Source organism: Schistocerca piceifrons, chromosome X (assembly GCF_021461385.2).
Source record: "Schistocerca piceifrons isolate TAMUIC-IGC-003096 chromosome X, iqSchPice1.1, whole genome shotgun sequence".
In the NCBI taxonomy this organism is placed as follows: Eukaryota; Metazoa; Arthropoda; class Insecta; order Orthoptera; family Acrididae; genus Schistocerca; species Schistocerca piceifrons.
Genome location: NC_060149.1, coordinates 445,505,259 through 445,526,682, shown reverse-complemented (window position 1 = coordinate 445,526,682; position 21,424 = coordinate 445,505,259). Strand labels below are relative to the sequence as shown.

Here is a 21,424-nt window from a genome sequence, read left to right as displayed (position 1 = left end):
TTGATTCCTACATAGTAGATTCTGGGTTTCCAAAAACGACATGATACTCGAGCAAAAACCATGTTCTAAAATTCTACAACAGATCGACGTCAGAGATATAGGTCTATAGTTTTGCGCATCTGCTCGACGACCCTTCTTGAAGACTGGGACTACCTGTGCTCTTTTCCAATCATTTGGAACCCTCCGTTCCTCTAGAGACTTGCGGTACACGGCTGTTAGAAGGGGGGCAAGTTCTTTCGCGTACTCTGTGTAGAATCGAATTGGTATCCCGTCAGGTCCAGTGGACTTTCCTCTATTGAGTGATTCCAGTTGCTTTTCTATTCCTTGGACACTTATTTCGATGTCAGCCATTTTTTCGTTTGTGCGAGGATTTAGAGAAGGAACTGCAGTGCGGTCTTCCTCTGTGAAACAGCTTTGGAAAAAGGCGTTTAGTATTTCAGCTTTACGCGTGTCATCCTCTGTTTCAATGCCATCATCATCCCGGAGTGTCTGGATATGCTGTTTTGAGCCACTTACTGATTTAACGTAAGACCAGAACTTCCTAGGATTTTCTGTCAAGTCGGTACATAGAATTTTACTTTCTAATTCACTGAACGCTTCACGCATAGCCCTCCTTACGCTTACTTTGACATCGTTTAGCTTCTGTTTGTCTGAGAGGTTTTGGCTGCGTTTAAACTTGGAGTGAAGCTCTCTTTGCTTTCGCAGTAGTTTCCTAACTTTATTGTTGTACCACAGTGGGTTTTTCCCGTCCCTCACAGTTTTACTCGGCACGTACCTGCCTAAAACGCATTTTACGATTGCCTTGAACTTTTTCCATAAACACTCAACATTGTCAGTGTCGGAACAGAAATTTTCGTTTTGATCTGTTAGGTAGTCTGAAATCTGCCTTCTATTACTCTTGCTAAACAGATAAACCTTCCTCCCTTTTTTTATATTCCTATTAACTTCCATATTCAGGGATGCTGCAACGGCCTTATGATCACTGATTCCCTGTTCTGCACTTACAGAGTCGAAAAGTTCGGGTCTGTTTGTTATCAGTTGGTCCAAGATGTTATCTCCACGAGTCGGTTCTCTGTTTAATTGCTCGAGGTAATTTTCGGATAGTGTACTCAGTATAATGTCACTCGATGCTCTGTCCCTACCACCTGTCCTAAACATCTGAGTGTCCCAGTCTATATCTGGTAAATTGAAATCTCCACCTAAGACTGTAACATGATGAGAAAATTTATGTGAAATGTATTCCAAATTTTCCCTCAGTTGTTCTGCCACTAATGCTGCTGAGTCACTACAGGATAAACTACTGCTAACAGCGACGAACACTCCACCACCGGTTGCATGCAGTCTATCCTTTCTAAACACCGTCTGTACCTTTGCAAAAATTTCGGCAGAACTTATCTCTGGCTTAAGCCAGCTTTCTGTACCTATAACGATTTCAGATTCGGTGCTTTCTATCAGCGCTTGAAGTTCTAGTACTTTACCAACGCAGCTTCGACAGTTGACAATTACAATACCGATTGCTGCTTGGTCCCCGCATGTCCTGAATTTGCCCCGCACCCGTTGAGGCTGTTGCCCTTTCTGTACTTGCCCAAGGCCATCTAACCTAAAAAACCGCCCAGCCCACGCCACACAACCCCTGCTACCCGTGTAGCCGCTTGTTGCGTGTAGTGGACTCCTGACCTATCCAGCGGAACCCGAAACCCCACCATCCTATGGCGCAAGTCGAGGAATCTGCAGGCCACACGGTCGCAGAACCATCTCAGCCTCTGATTCAGACCCTCCACTCGGCTCTGTACCAAAGGTCCGCAGTCAGTCCTGTCGACGATGCTGCAGATGGTGAGCTCTGCTTTCATCCCGCTAGCGAGACTGGCAGTCTTCACCAAATAAGATAGCCGCCGGAAGCCAGAGAGGATTTCCTCCGATCCATAGCGACACACATCATTGGTGCCGACATGAGCGACCACCTGCAGATGGGTGCACCCTGTACCCTTCATGGCATCCGGAAAGACCCTTTCCACATCTGGAATGACTCCCCCCGGTATGCACACGGAGTGCACATTGGTTTTCTTCCCCTCTCTTGCTGCCATTTCCCTAAGGGGCCCCATTACGTGCCTGACGTTGGAGCTCCCAACTACCAGTAAGCCCACCCTCTGCGACCGGCCGGATCTTGCAGACTGCGGGGCAACCTCTGGAACAGGACAAGCAGCCATGTCAGGCCTAAGATCAGTATCAGCCTGAGACAGAGCCTGAAACCGGTTCGTCAGACAAACAGAAGAGGCCTTCCGTATAGCCCTCCGGAATGTCTTTCGCCCCCTGCCACACCTTGAGACGACCTCCCACTCTACCACAGGTGAGGGATCAGCCTCAATGCAGGCAGTATCCCGGGCAACCACAGTCGTAGTCCGATCGGGGGATGAGTGGGACGAGCTGGCCGTCCCCGACAAACCCCCATCCGGACCCCCACAGTGATGCCCATTGGCAACAGCCTCAAGCTGTGTGACTGAAGCCAACACTGCCTGAAGTTGGGAGCGAAGGGATGCCAACTCAGCCTGCATCCGAACACAGCAGTTGCAGTCCCTATCCATGCTAAAACTGTTTTGCAAAGAACGTCTGAACTAATCTACAGAGAGCGCAAACAAATCGACAAAATTTAAACTGTTATTAAAATACAAGATTACCTAGTAAACGCAGTAATGCTGCTACTTGCGGACTGCTGACACTGCTCGGCGGCGGAAGGAGACTACGCGATTTTACACTATTCAGGTACTAAAACGCGATGCTACAACTCTCAAATACTATAATACGCCCGAAATTTATGAATTAAACAATGCAAGTACCAAAAACACGCAAAGAAATTAAGAATTAAACTATGTAACAAATGAGTGAGCTAGGAGTATACGACTTGCTGCTGCAGCTGCTTATCCAACGGAGGCAGGGAGGAACTGTATTCTTTGCCTGTCTAGTATCTTCCACAATGAAGAAAAGCACAAAAACGTGCCTTATACAAAGTTTTCACTAAGTCATCCATTCAGTAAAAGAAAACTGTTCTCCAACTGGCCCTAGTTCAAAAATGGTTCAAATGGCTCTGAGCACTATGGGACTTAACATCTGAGGTCATCAGTCCCCTAGAACTTAGAATTACTTAAAGCTAACTAACCTAAGGACATCACACACATCCATGCCCGAGGCAGGATTCGAACCTGCGACCCTAGCGGTCGCGCGGTTCCAGACTGAAGCGCCTAGAACCACTCGGCCACACCGGCCGGCTTGGCCCTAGTTGCACTTACTCTTAACTTACCAGACATGTTAAGAATGTTTATGAAGTGCTACTCGTTTCATCAATGATATTTAGGTTTACATTTATGTCTCCGCATAAAATAATGTTAATGTTTGTGGTTGAGACTTTACGTAGAACTTCTGTTAATTCCGTTCCCAGATCCAGTCCTGCTTAAGTGTGGAGCATACCTAAAGATACACCACTTGGTACCAGCGTAAGCTGTACGAAATCAGGAACCATGTGTGCAATTTTCATCCACGCATTAATCTACGTCATAGCATCAAATAGCGTGCTTTCCTGATAGACGGCCCAGGAAAGCTTTTCAGACACACCGCCGCTCGAAAACCCGCACAAAAGGCCTCAGGGGTGGCATAAAGGGTGTCAATGAAACCACCTCTAACATTGGAGTATTGATTTCCACACAGAACAAAAGAAGGGAAATATTAAAGAAGCCTGTTACTTGACAATGCACGTCCCCACACGGTCAGCGCCGCAAGACAAGTCTTGCATTCATTTAGCTGGAACATTATCAATCACCCCGCTCATAGCCCTGATCCGACACCTTTAGTTTTAATCTCTCTGAGGTCGTTCGTGGGTGGGAAAAGGTTTTCTACCGACCCTGAGGTTCACTATTTCGTCAAACAATGGGCTAAAGGAGGAGCAGGAGATTTTTTTCACGAAGGTATCAGAAAGCTCATCCCCTCGGTTCACAAAGCGCATAGACAACGAAGGCGATTCATGGTATTTGATGTAAATCTGTGAAATTGTAAATTTTTCGTAAATATACCGCCTTTTCGATTGTTAAACAATCGGGTAGGGAAGAATATTGTATCTTGAGGATAGTGTACCTAGGATCGCATGTTTCCTGGTCCGTGCTAAACTCTAGTGATCGATTTTAGGATCACATGAAGAAATGTACGCTAAAGACTGCCACAAGAAGTTTCCGGCGTTTTCTACTGTTTTTGCCGTTGTGAGACATGAGGTTGTGTTTTGTGCAGCGTTTGTAAATGTTTTCAGATGTACACTCTTAAGTGTACGCTGTTTGGAAGATACTGTTGATTATTCAATTACAGAATTTTATGATGAGCAAAAACCTATATATACAGGGTGATTCAAAAAGAATACCACAACCTTAGGAATTTAAAACTGTGCAACGACAAAAGGCAGAGCTAAGCACTATCTGTCGGCGAATTAAGGGAGCTATAAAGTTTCATTTTGTTGTACATTTGTTCGCCATTTCAGCCAATAAAGTTTTTGGTCCCTTTTTCTTCGAAGGTGCTACTGTAACTGGACTACAGTATCTGGAGATGTTAGAGAATTGGCTGTTCCCTCAGCTCGAACAAGAAGCACAACAATTCATATTTCAGCAGGATGGAGCGCCACCACATTGGCACTTATCTGTCCGTAACTACCTGAACGTCAACTACCCGAGGCGATGGATCGGCCGCCAGGCAGCCCGTGACAGAGCCTCCAAGAAGCCCTGATCTTACCCCCTGCGATTTTTTCTTATGGGGGTATGTTAAGGATATGGTGTTTCGGCCACCTCTCCCAGCCACCATTGATGATTTGAAACGAGAAATAACAGCAGCTATCCAAACTGTTACGCCTGATATGCTACAGAGAGTGTGGAACGAGTTGGAGTATCGGGTTGATATTGCTCGTGTGTCTGGAGGGGGCCATATTGAACATCTCTGAACTTTTTTTTGAGTGAAAAAAAAACTTTTTAAATACTCTTTGTAATGATGTATAACAGAAGGTTATATTATGTTTCTTTCATTAAATACACATTTTTAAAGTTGTGGTATTCTTTTTGAATCACCCTGTATTTTTAAAGACACCATATAATGCACGCGCATTTAACCCTTTCAGACCAGAATTTTTTCTACAGGAAGGAAAATTCTTCTTTATGCTTTAATGCTCTTAAATGAATTTTTAATGATTTTAGATGACAGATTTACACAAAAATATGTATCCATTTTCAAAATATATTTCGTACACTTGGCTTCTTTTTATGGACTAAAATAACTAATTTTGAAATATTCACTGTTGTAAGAAATAAACTGACATTCAGTAATTACCGTGCAAAATGACAATAATAATATTCATTTATGCAGTATAATATAACTAACCAACCATTTCCGCGTATTCTGGCGGTCACAAGCTGCAGCGCACTGCTACTTACAAGGGGAGGCCGCCAATTGTGAAATTCAGATTCGATTCATACTGGGCATAATAAAAGCTCATGGCCAGAGGTGTACTGTGGCAAAGCACCAAGATGCACTTCTCAGCCGTTGTCGAGAAAATCGAGTTAAAAGAAACCGTTCCGGTGAAATACTCTCTACGATTAGTAATTTTCTACAGCGTCGTGATGCAGCGGTAAGCGCTCGGGTTCGTAATACGAAGGTCGCCGGATCGAATCTCGCGCCATTCAACTTTTTTTTATTAGTATTTGTTTTTTTGTAATTCAAATACATATATATATATATATATATATATATATATATATATATATATAATTCCCGGCAATCTGTTGCAACAATTATGCATATAATAAGTTGTTGAAAGTCGTTTGTCGTGGAAAAACTAGCGACTTCGAACATCATTATGTTTTCCGCAAACAAAGTTGTATTTCACAAATGTTATTAATTATCTTCATAAGGTTAACCACGAATAGTTAACGGAAGACGTAGAAACGATATTCCGAAACGAATACGTATAGCGTAAGTCAAATTAGAATAGAGACCCCACGAACACAAACTTGCTGTGGCAGGTATGAAATATAAACTCCGTTACTCGCTCGTTACACTTGACGGACAGATGTTGAATGGGCCGAAACGAGCCGCCGCATAACAGCGTAGTCGCCTGCTAACTTCGAAAGAAGGTAGATGTGGTCCCTAGCGCAACTTATAACATCGTCGAAAATGAGTGCGGACGGGAGAGCTTTGGTACACCCTGTTAAACAAACGGAAAAATGGAGGCGGTACAATTGGAGAGCGACCCGCTTTCACCAACATGCATAAGCAATTCATTAATAAAACTTCCTGGCAGATTAAAACTGTGTGCCCGACCGAGACTCGAACTCGGGACCTTTGCCTTTCGCGGGCAAGTGCTCTACCAACTGAGCTACCGAAGCACAACTTACGCCCGGTACTCACAGCTTTACTTCTGCCAGTACCTCGTCTCCTACCTTCCAAACTTTACAGAAGCTCTCCTGCGAACCTTGCAGAACTAGCACTCCTGAAAGAAAGGATATTGCGGAGACATGGCTTAGCCACAGCCTGGGGGATGTTTCCAGAATGAGATTTTCACTCTGCAGCGGAGTGTGCGCTGATATGAAACTTCCTGGCAGATTAAAACTGTGTGCCCGACCGAGACTCGAACTCGGGACCTTTGCCTTTCGCGGGCAAGTGCTCTACCAACTGAGCTACCGAAGCACGACTCACGCCCGGTACTCACAGCTTTACTTCTGCCAGTACCTCGTCTCCTACCTTCCAAACTTTACAGAAGCTCTCCTGCGAACTGAATTCATTAATAGTTTATATATATATATATATATTTGATAATAAAAAGAATTGCATGGCGCGAGAGTCGATCCGGCGACCTTCGGATTACGAACTCCAGCGCTTACCGCTGTGCCACGACGCTGTAGAAAACCATTAATCGTAGAGAGTATTTCACCGCAACGGTTTCTTTTAACTGTCGATTTTCTCGACAACGGCTGAGAAGCATCTTGGTGCTTTGCCACATTACACCTCTGGCCATGAGCTTTTATTACGCGCAGTATGAATCGAATCTTAATTTCACAATTGGCGGCCTCCCCTTGTTAGACTTGTTGATATTTTGTAATGAAGCCCTACAGGTGGCACCTGATAAAAAGACTGAACATTCACAAATGTGTAAATGAGAGAAACATATTTCTGTTACGACTTAGAGGCAGTAAAATTTAACGTACACAATTGCAACCAATGGATGAATAGGGTTAAGCCATACTTCATCGGTCGCGCACCGCTTTGTACCTCGTAATAGGAAAAAGGTTTTCTACAACGGAGCACGTGATATTCCCACATTAACTAAATTTCTTTAATGTCTTAAGAAGTTTACCTGTCTTGAAAATAGAAACCTGTGTTATTTTTCAATAGCTTCTATTTCAAAATGAATGTAATTTGTAAATGGTTTCTGCTAATATATCTACGTAATTTGACTTCACTTACTGATTGTTGGGGCGTAGTAGAGTAATAATGTAGCAAATAGACTATTAAATATAGTACTTGAAAGATTTCCTCAACTGCAACGCTTTCAAATTTGACTAGAATATGTTCTTAGGTACATGGCCATTTTATACCTAGAAACATTTATTCAGAAAAGGGCTTCAGAACACAAAAAGTGAATCGCATAATTTAAGGAGGAATAATGAAATATACTAAACTTCTACTACAGAGCTGGCTAGAGGCGGAAGTCTGGAAAGTATTCATAGGTCAACTCTCTCCTCTACACTTAATTTCTGGACATGTATCGCAAATCGTGCAATAATGGAAATTATCGCTTTTTTTAGTTGCTTTTTCTGTTTTGTTGCAACAGAAAAAACTTCTGATTTTTATAGCAGTGCGAAATATTGAAAGGAGACCAATTTATTTCCAGTTAATGTAATTCCTGAGATCACTGAAAGCCTTAAGTGAAAAAAAGAAAGAAGTAGACCTTTTGTATTGTTCTTGTTTCAGTAAAGATGTGCTACCCTTCAAACCGAGTGGAAATAGTGAAAATGTAAATTCCTGTTATTTTTTAGTTTAATAATCTACATTTTGATTTCTGTAAGGCAAAAATTATTTCATTGCCCATGGAAAAAAACGGAACAGAAACGAAGCAGAAAATCATCTAATTTTTTTCGACGTATTAAACATACGACAGTGTTTAACTGTGTAAGATATACGTTTCATGTGAAGATAACTAACCAGCAAGTTGTTAATGTTATGAAGTTCTGCCATGAAAGTAATTGAAAATAGATCAACATGTTCAGAATTTTTGTGTATGCAACTGACGGGAAATTTCAAGTTCTTTGTGACATTAAAGTGAAATATTCTATTAATAAAGACATCTGCAGTTCCTACAGTTGTTCCATATACGTAATGGCAATTTTTCTCCCGCATGAAAACATATTGAAATTTTTCTACCTTTTAACTTATCAAAATGTTTCAAAACAGTGTCTGAACCTATTGGCTTCAAGGTGTCGCTTTCAGTGACTTAAGTTGTCAGTCCACAAAATCGTTCTTGAGAATGTCTTGTCCTAAGATACTTCTTTATCAACTTAACTTTTGAAAAACCCCTTTCACCATTAGCTACAGATATAGGTAAAGTCAAGAAGATTCGTAAGCTTAAAAAAGCATTGTGGAAAACGTCAGTAAAATTGCTTTTTGAAGTAGAAGGTAATGTGGTTTCTGGGAAGCTTTCAGCAGCAAGACTGGGCGCTAATATCAAAATTTCTTCATGTACTTCCTTCCCCTTGCTGTTACATTTGTCACCATCACATACTACACTTTCAAGAGCCATTTCACGTCAGCAGATCACGATTAACGTACAGAAAGCTGGAAGCACTTCAGCTGGCGAGGGCGTATCGTTCTATGTCCGTGAAGAATTTATTTATCACAGAGCATTTGACGAAGCGCTCGATATTTTGTTGCGCACAATAGCTGCAATTAGTGCAAATGTCCCGACTTTAAAATACGCAATCAGAAGCATTTACTTACGTAATAAATGCAGCAATCCCCCTCCGTAGATGAATGCTTTTCACGCGGTGGGCGTAAGTCTAATTAGTAATGACAGCACCATTTTGATCTGACACGCCCCTCACTGAAATGGCGTCTGTTTGTATTGATGTTTGGCACTATATGATTATATGAATGGAAACAGTAACTCAGGAAGATTTTTGTGCCCTTTTCACAAATGCTCAATGTGTGAACCATTTAGTCACACGGCACACGTGCAGTCTAAAGTGACGTGGCTCACACCCGCCCTAAAGTGTCCGCATCGATGTCCTCCTCTGTGATACGTCCTCGTAATTCAACGGTGTTGTGGGGAAGTGAAGGTGTGAAAACTTTTCTATGCAAACCCACAAGTACAACCCCTACAATACAGATCTGGAGAATGTGGGGCCCATTCCAGCAACCAGTGACTGCCAGCTAATGCACGACGGAGCCATAGTTCTAGTAGTTTACTATCCAAGAGCTCACGAACCTCGTTGTTGAAATGCAGTAGAGCACCAACCTGCATTTACTTATCTATAATCATGACTGTAAGTATTTTATTACATACTTCATTGTAGATCACAATTAACAGCAAAAACTGACATGTGAAAGTATACGATAATAGAAGCAAAAACATTCAAGTAAACATAGGTATGTTAACAAGCCATTCGCGAGAGAGTTACCAATGTGGGGTTATGAGCCGACACTGACTTCAGAATGATATATTGTCCTACTTAGTGCAAATTTATGTTAAGTGTAAACTTTTCAATTAGGACCCCATCTAACCGTGCCCAAATTTATCCATGGCTTACCTCATCTTAAGCAAAATTGGGGAATGTGGTACATACATGATAGGTACAGGGACATTTTGCTGCAGATTCAAAACGACGTCTAATCCACCAATATGGTCCAAGATGAACTGGCCTAACACAGAGTTTTCTTTCGCCTCCGAGGTCACCGATCTCAGTCGTATGGATTCTTCTGTGATCATCTCAAAAGGAAAGTGTACAGTTCATATCTCCGTCATCCCACGGTGAGATTGATGCACTTTGATGTCCGCTGTCGACAACTGCTCTGGCAGCCGGTAACAGGTGCCAGTGGGCATGGCCATTGACGTAAAGCAGGAGATGAAAGGGGTCCTCAGGGCGACTGCAAGACACTTCCAATCTTGCTGTGGTTACGTCTCTACCTCTGTTATAACAGACACTCGTCACCTAGATGTTTACCGGATACAAAAAAAAAGTGTGTGAAATCTTATGGGACTTAACTGCTAAGGTCATCAGTCCCTAAGCTTACACACTACTTAACCTAAATTATCCTAAGGACAAACACACACACCCATGCCCGAGGGAGGACTCGAACCTCCGCCGGGACCAGCCGCACAGTCCATGACTGCAGCGCCTCAGGCCGCACGGCTAATCCCGCGCGGCTTACCGGATACCAACTGGACTAGTCTGGATTGTTATTCTACTAATTACTGAAGGGTTTGCTGGACCCTAGGCTATCTGGATTATTCTTTCGATGTGTTCTACAATGTACGACGGCCCGACGCGGACTGGAATTGTGAATCGTGCAGTTCAAATGGTTCAAATGGCCCTGAGCACTATGGGACTTAACTTCATCAGTCCCCTACAACTTAGAACTACTTAAACCTAACTAACCTAAGGACATCACACACATCCATGCCCGAGGCAGGATTCGAACCTGCGATCGTAGCGGCCGCGTGGTTCCAGACTGTAGCGCCTAGAACATTCGGCCACTCCGGCTGGCAATTGTGCAGTGTTTACAGTGGATCCATCTGAATCTGCGTAATAAAGAGTGCACTGCATTGTATCAGGTGTTACATTAGTGACGAGGACTCAAACTTAGCATATGTGCGAGGACGACTAAGTTCAGTGATCACTGGTTCAAAATTCATGAACTTGTGGTAGCAACAACTAATGCACCAGCAGGCAGAAGAAAAACAACGAAAGCAACAGCTCAAACTTGAGATGAAACGCCATGTACGAGAAGTAGAATTGCGATAGCAAATTCTGAAACAACAACGCCAGCAAAAGCTTATACCACATTTCGCAGCAGCTCATCAGGCTGCAACAGCATCCGTCAGCATAATTTGCACTATTTAATCCAGAAGAGAAAGTCTGTGACTCGTATTACAGATGTCTAGAGCTCCACTTCGAGACGAGGAGCATAGCAGACGTTGCTAAACAGAGTATTTTTCTGCCCTGTAATAACCCCAAATACTGTGCCTTCTACACAAATTGCTAACTATTTATATTTGTGTGAAATCTACAGATTATAAGCATTCCAAGCAGCAAACACGTGTCTTAGCAGTTATACTCGCATTGTTTCTTTGGCGCAAGCAGTTGAATCAGTCATAAAACTGCAACTTTTGAGTTTTGTGTGAGAATCAAAATTGCTAACAATCTTTCGTTGAATTATTGTAGCAATTACGAATACACCCGCTGAATAAGTTTGTCGTCTTGTATTGAAATGAACAATCCCTACTCTCGAGGAAATGTTAACAGTAGCAAAATCTTTTGAAATATGAGATGAAGCGCAGCACTGTTTTGAGAAAAACAGCGTGTCTGCTGTAAAACCTCTAAAATATTGAATGCAGCACTGTAAACCTTTGATGAAAGTGAGGTTGATTTCGTAAAACGGCATTCCCATTCACACCATACTGAGTGTGATTGGCCCCCTTCAATGAATTCATCTTTCTCATTCTTTCCATCTCGTCCATTTAGGGACAAAGTCCAAAAATTAAATAAAATCAATCAGCCTCATAGTGATTACGTAGTTTTCCTTCTGTCTAGCCTCGCTATAATAACAGCAGGAAGCCGTATCCTGGGTGCCCAGATTGTTCTGCTAAACATAAGTGCAGTCAGTGTCAGTACAGGGAAACGCACTGTGTGCAGTACTATAAATAAGGACATGTGGTGGAAGTTTGCAAAAGTGGTACCGCGTCGCGTCGACAACGACGCAGCAGCCTAAACACGCTACAGCCTCATTTGAACCCTTTCAGCGAGCAACAGCAGAAGTTTTCTTTCCCAGTAAGGATCAACAATGAAATAAAACAAGATTTTTGTTAATGCCAGTTCACCAGTTTCTGCTGTGCATGAGGAAGCCTCTTCTCAGGTTTGTTATCCGTTTCTTCAGCAGACATTGCAAATGTTACAGTCCTATAGCAAGCAGCACATTCTTTCGCGCGGTAAGTGTGCAGTAACGGTGTTTTACAAAAAAAAGTCATCTGTCCATACATTTCTTTGTGGCAAAAAATTTCACCTCTTAACGGACCATAAACCATTAATTTCCTTGTACAGTTCTAAGATCCGCCTTCCAGAAAAAAACGGCATGACGCTTACCACACTGGTCTCTCTTCTTTAGCAATTTCAGTTATTCAGTTCACTATCGGCCACTAGAACAACATGCTAACGCTGATGCCCTATAAAGACTACCTATGAGACGAGATCCTACATTTGACTTTTATGAAACACTATACCTTGATGTAGACGACGTCTTTCCAAACCGACTACAAGAACCTTTTGTGTCTGCATACGTAAATACGAAGAGTACAGCTAAGGACCTAATCCTCAAACAAGTTATAAAATACATTCGAAAATGTTGGTTGAAACGCGTCCCGTTCCAGTTCCCTCCAGAACTCCGCACATAATATTCCATAAAAAACAGTATTCAGGTGGTACAGGGAGTACTGATTGCTGACACCGATCTAAGATGACTGCCGGTTGGTCATCCTGCCGCCACTGGAGGATGAAGTCCAAGAAGGTGGCACTCCTACTGGCCCAGCACCACGCAGGACATCGAGAGGACAGCCCGCTCCTGTGAGATTGGCGCGTTAACCCAGTCATTAGCCCCGCAACCGTTCCACGCCTGGCTAACGCCGCAGCGTTACTCTTTCAGAAGCTTTGCAGATGTTGCACTTGTCTATGAGGAAATTTCATTCGGGAAATTTTTCTGTAACATCCAGATAGATCTCAAATAAATGTCAGCCTGCTGGGAAGACGGCAATTATCCCTTAATTTAAAACGTGCATTCTTTGATTACAGGATTAATGTCTGACAACTAGAGTCAGTCACCTCATTCAAATATGTAGGAGTATGAACGTAAGTTTATGAGTTGAACGTCAATCGGCACCTTATTTGGTGCACATGATTTCGATGGTCATCCAAAAGCCCTTCAAATGTTTCTCTAATCTATATTATTTCTTACTTTTGCACAAATCGTAATATAAAACATTTGACCGTTTTTATTGACAGTTTAAAATAATGTACTGATGTAACTTTTTATGAGCAAAATAGCTAAGCGTAAGAAATGGACATTATGACACTTCATTTACGGAGCTACCAGCCGCTGTTCGTGAAATATTTCAGTGTTCTGTCAAATCACTAATTAAATGGCTAATTAAGATTTTTTAATTACCCTGATTACTTTTAAGCATTTAATTTCCTTATTTATTTATTTGCGAAACGAACCGACACACTGATCGGTTCGATACCCCATTTGCCCGTTTCCCACTTTTTTTGGCTAAGGAAATTCCAACAAAAATCCATTGTGTAATTTCTAAGGAGTTTTGTTTTCGCTCCACTGTAACATTTCACCAAAACCGTAACGGACAGACACTCAAAGAAAGACGCCGTTCATCTCGCAGAAATCTACTTAGGAAAGTTCAGGAGCCGTCTTTCAAGTCGGAAACTTCGATAGTCTCCAGCCTCCTTCGTGATCATGAAGATAAAGTTAGCTAACAGCAGCTGACACAGAGGCGTACAAGCAGCCATTCATCCAATTCTGCATCCGTGAAGGGGAAGGGATGAAGCTTTAATACTGACGCAGTTGTAGTTAATTCCATTCTCCAACCATCCTTCCCTCATCAGTTCTCCACTTATATCTCTTTTCCACATATTTTCCATCCAACTGTTGAACCGAAGCTATTCATTAAGTGGAGCAGTTTATGCACGATACGTACCCAATAGACGTACTGTTTTCGTCTACACCCAACAGAAATTTACTCCATACTTGGATTTTTAGACCTTCCCGTTTCTTCAATGTTTAAACATCAGTTTCAATCCTACGTCTTACTGCACTGGCTTCCTCGCGCTGCGTGATTACAGTCAGAGACACACCACAAATGCGAAGCCCGTACTGGCTGCAGTCTCACACGGATAATGACACGTGTAATGTGTTTGAAGTTACGTGCTACGTATTCGGTCACGGCATCTATGCTCGGTCACAAGGATTAGTGCGGGCAGCCTATCTAGTTAGGGTGTGCTCTCCCCATCTCGTATTTTGTGCTCGCTTACTCGCTCATGCAGAACTCTACTTCTCAGATACGTTGATTTAAAACTCACCATTATGAGAGTTTATTACTTATAACGCGCGATCAAAAAGGTTCCGTTCGAAGGCCTTACGCTTCCAGAATCGGTATGCCAATCAAGAGAAATCACTGTGAACACTGCATTAACATCCCACCGACATACCAGGTTGAAGATACTCGTTTGGTAGAACACCATGTCCTGCCGCGCAAAAACGTTCGTAACTGTCTGCTGCATATCCTTTTCCGACAGGAATCGTCAATATTTCGAGGCCATTTTTAAGGTCCCGAGGGCGCGACCATCCCATGGGGAGGGATCAGGACTATAGGGCATGGGCTCGAGTTACTCGCACTTGGTTTGGCGTAACTTTTGTGTTACTTCATCTGCGAAATGAGGACGTGCGTTCCAGCACGGAACATGGCGCATTATACCGCAACGGCGGTTTTCGACAGACATGCTGACCCATATACACTGAAGTGGCAGAAGTCACGGGATACCTTGTAATATCGTGTCGGACCTCCTTTTTCCCGGCGTAATGTAGCACTCGATGTGGCACGGACTCAGCATGTCGTCGGAACTCCCATGCTGCTTCTATAGCCGTCCGTAACGGTGAAAGTGTTACCGGTGCAGGGTTTTGTGCACGAACTGATTTCTCGATTATGTCCCATAAATGTTCGACGGAATTCATTTCGGGCGATGTGGGTTGTACGATTCTTCAGTCGAACTGGCCAGAACGTTCTTCAAACCAGTTGCGAACAACTCAGGTCCAGTGGCATGGTGCATTATCGTCTATAAGAATTCCATCTTTGCTCGGAAATGTAAAGTCCATGAATAGCGGCAAATGGTCTTCAAATAGCTGAACATGACTAGAACTCAATCATTCATGTAAACACAGCACACACTATTATAGAGCCACCACCAGCTTGCACAGTACCTTGTTGACAACTTGGGTTCACGGATTCGTGGGGTCTGCGCCACACTCGAACCACACCATTAGCTCTTACCAACTTAAATCAGGACTCATCTGACGAGGCCACAGGTTTCCAGTAGTCTACTGTCCAACCGATGTGATCACGAGCCCAGGATAGGCGCTGCAGGCGATGTCGTGCTGTTAGCAAAAGAACTCCAACCGGTCGCCCGCTGCCATAGCCCATTAACGCCATATTTCACCGCACAGTCTTAACTGATACGTTCGTCACACTTCCCACATTGACTTATGTGGTTATTTCACGCAGTGTTGCTTGTCTGTTTGTAGTAACAACACTACGCAAACACCGCTACTCTTGGTCGTTAAATAAAGGCCGTCGGCCATTGCGTTGTCCATAATGGGGGTTAATGCCTGAAATTTGGTATTCTCGACAACTCTTGACACTGTGGATCTCGGAGTATTGAATTCCCTAACGATTCCCGAAATGGAATGTCTCATGCGTCTAGCTCCAACTACCATTCCGCGTTCAAAGTCTGTTGATTTTCGTCGTGAGGACTTAATCACGTGAGAAACCCTTTCTCATGAATCACATGAGTAAAAATGACAGTTCCGCCAATTAACTACCTTTTTACATTTCGTGTAAGCTATACTACCGCCATCTGTATATGTGCACATCGCTAGGCGTTTTCGCATTTACCACACGCACGTCGGAAAGACACGAATGTCACACAAAGTGCTTGCCCACATGTCGGTGCTTGTATACCCGTATCGGAGTCACGCAACGTTGCGTATACGCTGTATTAACACTCTCGAACGGAAACTTTCCGATTGCACCCAGCAGAGTAAATGAAGAATGATGGGAGTACATGACGGTTATCGAGTGTGTCTAACGTTACTGGAACTTTTCAGGTGGACAACACAGCACAGCATGTCCAGCAAACGTGCACTTGACATCTATCGCCGTCTTTCGGACTTTGGAATTATCGTATCATTCGCATCAGGAACATGGAAGCATCATCCCGACAGGACGCACAAAGGGTTAGCTGTAGCGTGATGACCACACTACGAATTGTGACGAGAAGGACTCGGGACAACAAAGTGGTCATATATTCTTCCAGAACGATTACACAATGAGAGGACTGTAGGATTATTCATCTGGCTCTGATTAACAGACGGGTGACATGAGACGAAAATCCGTACAGAGGTTTCAAGCGGAGTTCCACCACAAATAGTGGGGAACAGATTACTAAAAACTGGCTTCAGATCGAGTCGCCACCTGTGGGTTACGGATGATACCATAACACCTACAATAGAGACTTCCATGGTGTAGAGCCAAAACTAACTGCTACATTTACTGATATTCCTTAGTGTTCAGTGATGAGTGTAGTGTTTTTTTCTTTTTTTTGCGGTCAGATCTTGTCGATGGACGACCAGGTGAAAGGTCACAAGAAGCAGAGATTCTAGGGATCTATACCTCTCAAACTCATGGAATTATGGTGCGAATGAGCTGTTGGATATGACAATAGAACAGATTTGGTAATTGTTGACGGGAGAGTGAATACTCGCCAGTGTGTAGTAATAACGGTACACTCTGTTATCATACCTTTCATGACCAGGGTACCAAATGGCACATTCCAACAGGATAGTATAAGGGACAATTAAAATGGTTCCTTTCGAAGGCCTAAACTCTTGCGGACACGTGGCTGAAAATGACTTACAAGTTCGCGGCGCCCTCCATCGGTAATGCTGAATTCAAAATTGTGTTGACCCACCATTAGCCTCAATGATAGCTTCCACTCCCGCAAGCATACGTTCATCAGGTGTTGGAAGGTTTCATGGGCAATGGCAGCCCATTCTTCACTGAGTTCAAAATGTTCAGATGTGTGTGAAATGTTATGGGACTCAACTGCTAAGGTCATCAGTCCCTAAGCTTACACACTACTTAACCTAAATTACCCTAAGGACATGCCCGAGGGAGGACTCGAACCTCCGCCGGCATCTTCACGGAGTGCTGCACTGACGAGAGATATCGATCTCAGTCGGTGAGGCTTGGCACGAAGTCGGCATTTCAAAACATCCCAAAGGTGTTCTATAGGATTCAGGTCAGGATTCTGTGCAGGCCAGTCCATTACAGGGAAGTTATTGTCGTGTAACCACTCCCCCACAGGCCGTGCATTATGAACCGGTGCTCGATCGTGTTGAAAAATGCAATCGACATCCCGGAATTGCTCTTCAGCAGTGGGAAGTAAGAAACTGCATAAAACATCAAATGGTTCATACGGCTCTCAGCACTATGGGACTTAACATCTGAGGTCATCAGTCCCCTAGAACTTAGAACTACTTAAACCTAACTAACCTAAGGACGTCACACACATCCATGCCCGAGGCAGAATTCGAATCTGTGAACGTAGCGGTCGCGCGGTTCCAGACTGGAGCGCCTAGAACCGCTCGGCCACTTCGGCAGGCTTAAAACACCAATGTAGGCCTGTGTTGTGAGAGTGCCACGCAAAACAACAAGGGGTGCAAGTCCCCTCCACGAAAAACACGACCACACCGTAACACCACCGCCTCCTAATTTTACTTTTGACTCTACACACGTTGGCAGACGACGGTCACCGGGCATTCGCCATACCCACACCCTGCCATCGGATGGCCACATTGTGTACCGTGATTCGTCACTCCACACAACGTTTTTCCACTGTTAAATCGTCCAATGTTTACGCTCCTTACACCAAGCGAGGAGTCGTTTGGCATTTACCGGCATGATGTGTGGCTCATGAGCAGCCGTTCGACCATGAAATCAAAGTTTGCTCACCTCCCGCCTAACTGTCATAGTACTTGTAGTGGATCCTGATGCAGTTTGGAATTCCTGTGTGATAGTCTGGATAGACGTCTGCCTATTATACCCTCTTTAACTGTCGGCGGTCTCTGTCAGTCAACAGACGAGGTCGGCCTGTACACTTTTGTGCTGTACGAGTCCTTCCACTTTTTCACTTCACTATCACATCGGAAACAGTTTACCTAGGGATGTTTAGGAGTGTGAAAATCTCGTGTACAGACGTATGACACAAGTGACACCCATTCACCTGGCCACGTTCAAAGCCCGTGAGCTCCGCGGAGCGCCCCATTCTGCTCTCTCACGATGTGTAACACTGTAAGGTGAATTTCACAGGAATCATGCAGGCGGAGACATAGATGAGGCAATTTGTGAACTTCCAAGTTTACTGATAATGTGGACAACTATGAATCTGTGACTAGCGCCTGGGAATCTTGTTTTACAGCTGGTAAGTGCCGATGTAGAACGACAGTTTAGTCTGTGCTGTTGGCTTAAGCGAAGTCCTTCCACGTGTGCTCCATGGAGCACGATGTATTGCAGCTCGTGCGGTAGCCAGGCACATGTTGTAGGCTACCCGCCTGGCAACTTAGTTATGTCGTGTAGATCGTAGTGCACAGTATGAATTTTGTTCTGTGCCACAATGTTAATCGTCACCAATACAATCTTTCACAAGATGTGGTAGTAGACTACGTGACATACCACAGAGTGGTATAGTGACCTAGCAGCGGAGTATTGCTCTGAAGTCATACATTGTAAACGATAACTAAGATATTCCAATGAAAAGTACACACGTTTGCATCGCTTAATATCGAGCATAAGCAGCAACCAAAAACAGTCCAGAGATTGTATATCTGTCTTGTAAGTCTAAGATTATTACCAGCTTATAATTCTTTCAAAAATCTTATATACACAGATTCGGAAACGAGGGTGAAAGACCGTAAAACGCGTCGTGAAAGAAAATTATTTTAATTTGCCTTCTGTACCATAAACAACCACAGTTTCCTAATTCCATTGTAAAAGAGACGAAATAATGCCACCCACTGCGATGTTGTAATCATCTTGTGCGTTAGCGACAGCTGCACTTCTCCATTTATGTAAATGATAGGAGAGTTATGTCAAATGGGAGGAAGAGATGGTGCTTATCTTTTGTCACTCATATAACCAAAGACTTTAAATAAGTATGGACAATTAATGCAATGATGAACAGAGTTAGTCTATTTGAAAGACAGCAAGCTACAAAAAGTCTGTTTCTTTGAGTGTGTTTCATCGCTCAACGGAGACTTTAATGCCGCCTCACTCCTAGCTACTATGCTTGCCGAAACCAAACTGCTACTTCCGTCTTTATTTCAATCCATACTCATCCATACTAATAGCAAAAATATTCATTTAAGTAATCCAGCTGAAACGTAAGCACACTTGACACTCACGTGGTGTGTCTTCTATTTTGATGGATGCTCTAAACTCAGCGAACTCCTGCTTGAGATAGCGCTTACTCAGACATTTAGTAGTGTCATTTTTTGTCATTATGATAGACTAATCTAAGAGGGCGTGTTGAAAAGTAATACCTCTGAATTTTTATGTGAAAATTCTTATAGCTTTTTAAGTAGAACAAACGTTATTAACTTTTACATCTTTATTAATCATGTCTAGATATCTGCACCCCTCCGCCTCTCGAATGCTCCGAATTGTAGCGTGTAACATGGCGGTGTGTAGCGTAACTATATCGGTGGGTGATGAACAGCGTACTGCAATCGTGCTTCGAATTCGAAGAGTTCGTCCCCATATGGACCACCCTCTCCTTCAGCATGACAACGCCAGAACATACACGAGCGAAGTGACATCTGCAACAATCCGACGTCTTGAGTTTACTGTCATCGAGAATTGTCTTTACAGTCTCGACTTGAACCCATTCGATTTTCATTTGTTTCCAGAAATTAAAGAATACCTTCGAGGACTTCACTTTGATAGTGATGAAAAGGTGAAAGCAGAGGTGAAGTTGTCGCTCCATCAACAAAGTCAAACATTCTATAGTGACGCTATCAACAAACTAGTCTCTCGTTGGGGGAAATGCGTTAGTTGCCAGTGTGACTGTGCTGTGAAATAAATATGTAGCCAAGAAGATTAAACGTGTGGAATGTTAATATCCTTTGCTTTATTTAAAACGCTTTGAAAGTTTTGACATAAAACATTCGGAGGCATTGTTTTTCAGCACGCCCTCGAAGTGCGTGAAGGATAAATGATTCTCCAAAGTGTGAAAACCCTTCATCGTCTGGTTGCCGATTGCTTGCATGTGAACAATGGTTAAAGAACCGTGGAGTTAACAATATTCCCAGATATCAGCCCGGTTAAGCCTGTCTTGTCCTGTCACCACTCCGCACCAATTTCTCAAGAATCTAATGTGGAGCTGAAAGTGCTCTCCGATTTCAGTGTTGATAGTAGCAACCCGATCTCACTAACAGATTTATTAAGAGAGCGTAGCTTCGTTATGGGAATCGTATATCTACATCTGCGCAAATATTCCCCAAGCCATTACCTATAGCGTATCGGAGAGCACTTTGTAGATATATATTTTCTTCACTTTCGATTACGATTAGAGCAAATGGACTATTGTATGGTTCTACACCGACATTGATCCCTCTTATGTTGATCTTAGAGTCATTCCGCGATACCTATGACACAGGCTATAACGTGGTTCGATATTGGGTGTTCATAAAACTAAATCCGTCCTAACACGCCTTGGGAGGCCCAATGGTACCGACTACCGGTGTGTCATCCTCAACCCACAGGCGTCACTGAATGCGGATATGAAGGGGCATGTGGTCAGCACATCGCTCTCCTGGCCGTAAGTCAGTTTACGAGATCGGAGCCGCTGCCTCTCAATCAAGTAGCTCCTCAGTTTGCCTCACAAGAGCTGAATGCACCCCACTTGCCAACAGCACTCGGCAGACCGGATGGTCACCCATTCAAGTACTATCCCATCCCAACAGCGCTTAACTTCGATGATCTGATGGGAACCGGTGTTACCACTGTAGCAAGGACGTTGGCTGTTGGGTGTTTATACTTACTCAATAATGCTTCCTGGAAAAAATCATCTTTCTTATAATGATTCCGATGGACAACTGGTTGGGTTGATTTGATTTGGGGGACGAGACCAAACAGCGAGGTCATCGGTGTCATCGGACTAGGGAAATATGGGGAAGAAAGTTGGCTGTGCCCTTTCAAAGGAACCATCCCGGCATTTGCCTAAGCGATTTAGGTAAATCAGGGAAAGCCTGATTCAGGATGGCCGGAAGCAGGATTGAACCGTCGACCTGCCGA

General features: G+C 43.4%; 1 pseudogene; it reads right to left on the bottom strand.

Annotated features, from left to right (window-relative positions):
- Positions 1-21,033: 21,033 nt before the first annotated feature.
- LOC124723286 lies at positions 21,034-21,151 on the bottom strand (annotated as a pseudogene).
- Positions 21,152-21,424: the final 273 nt, after the last annotated feature.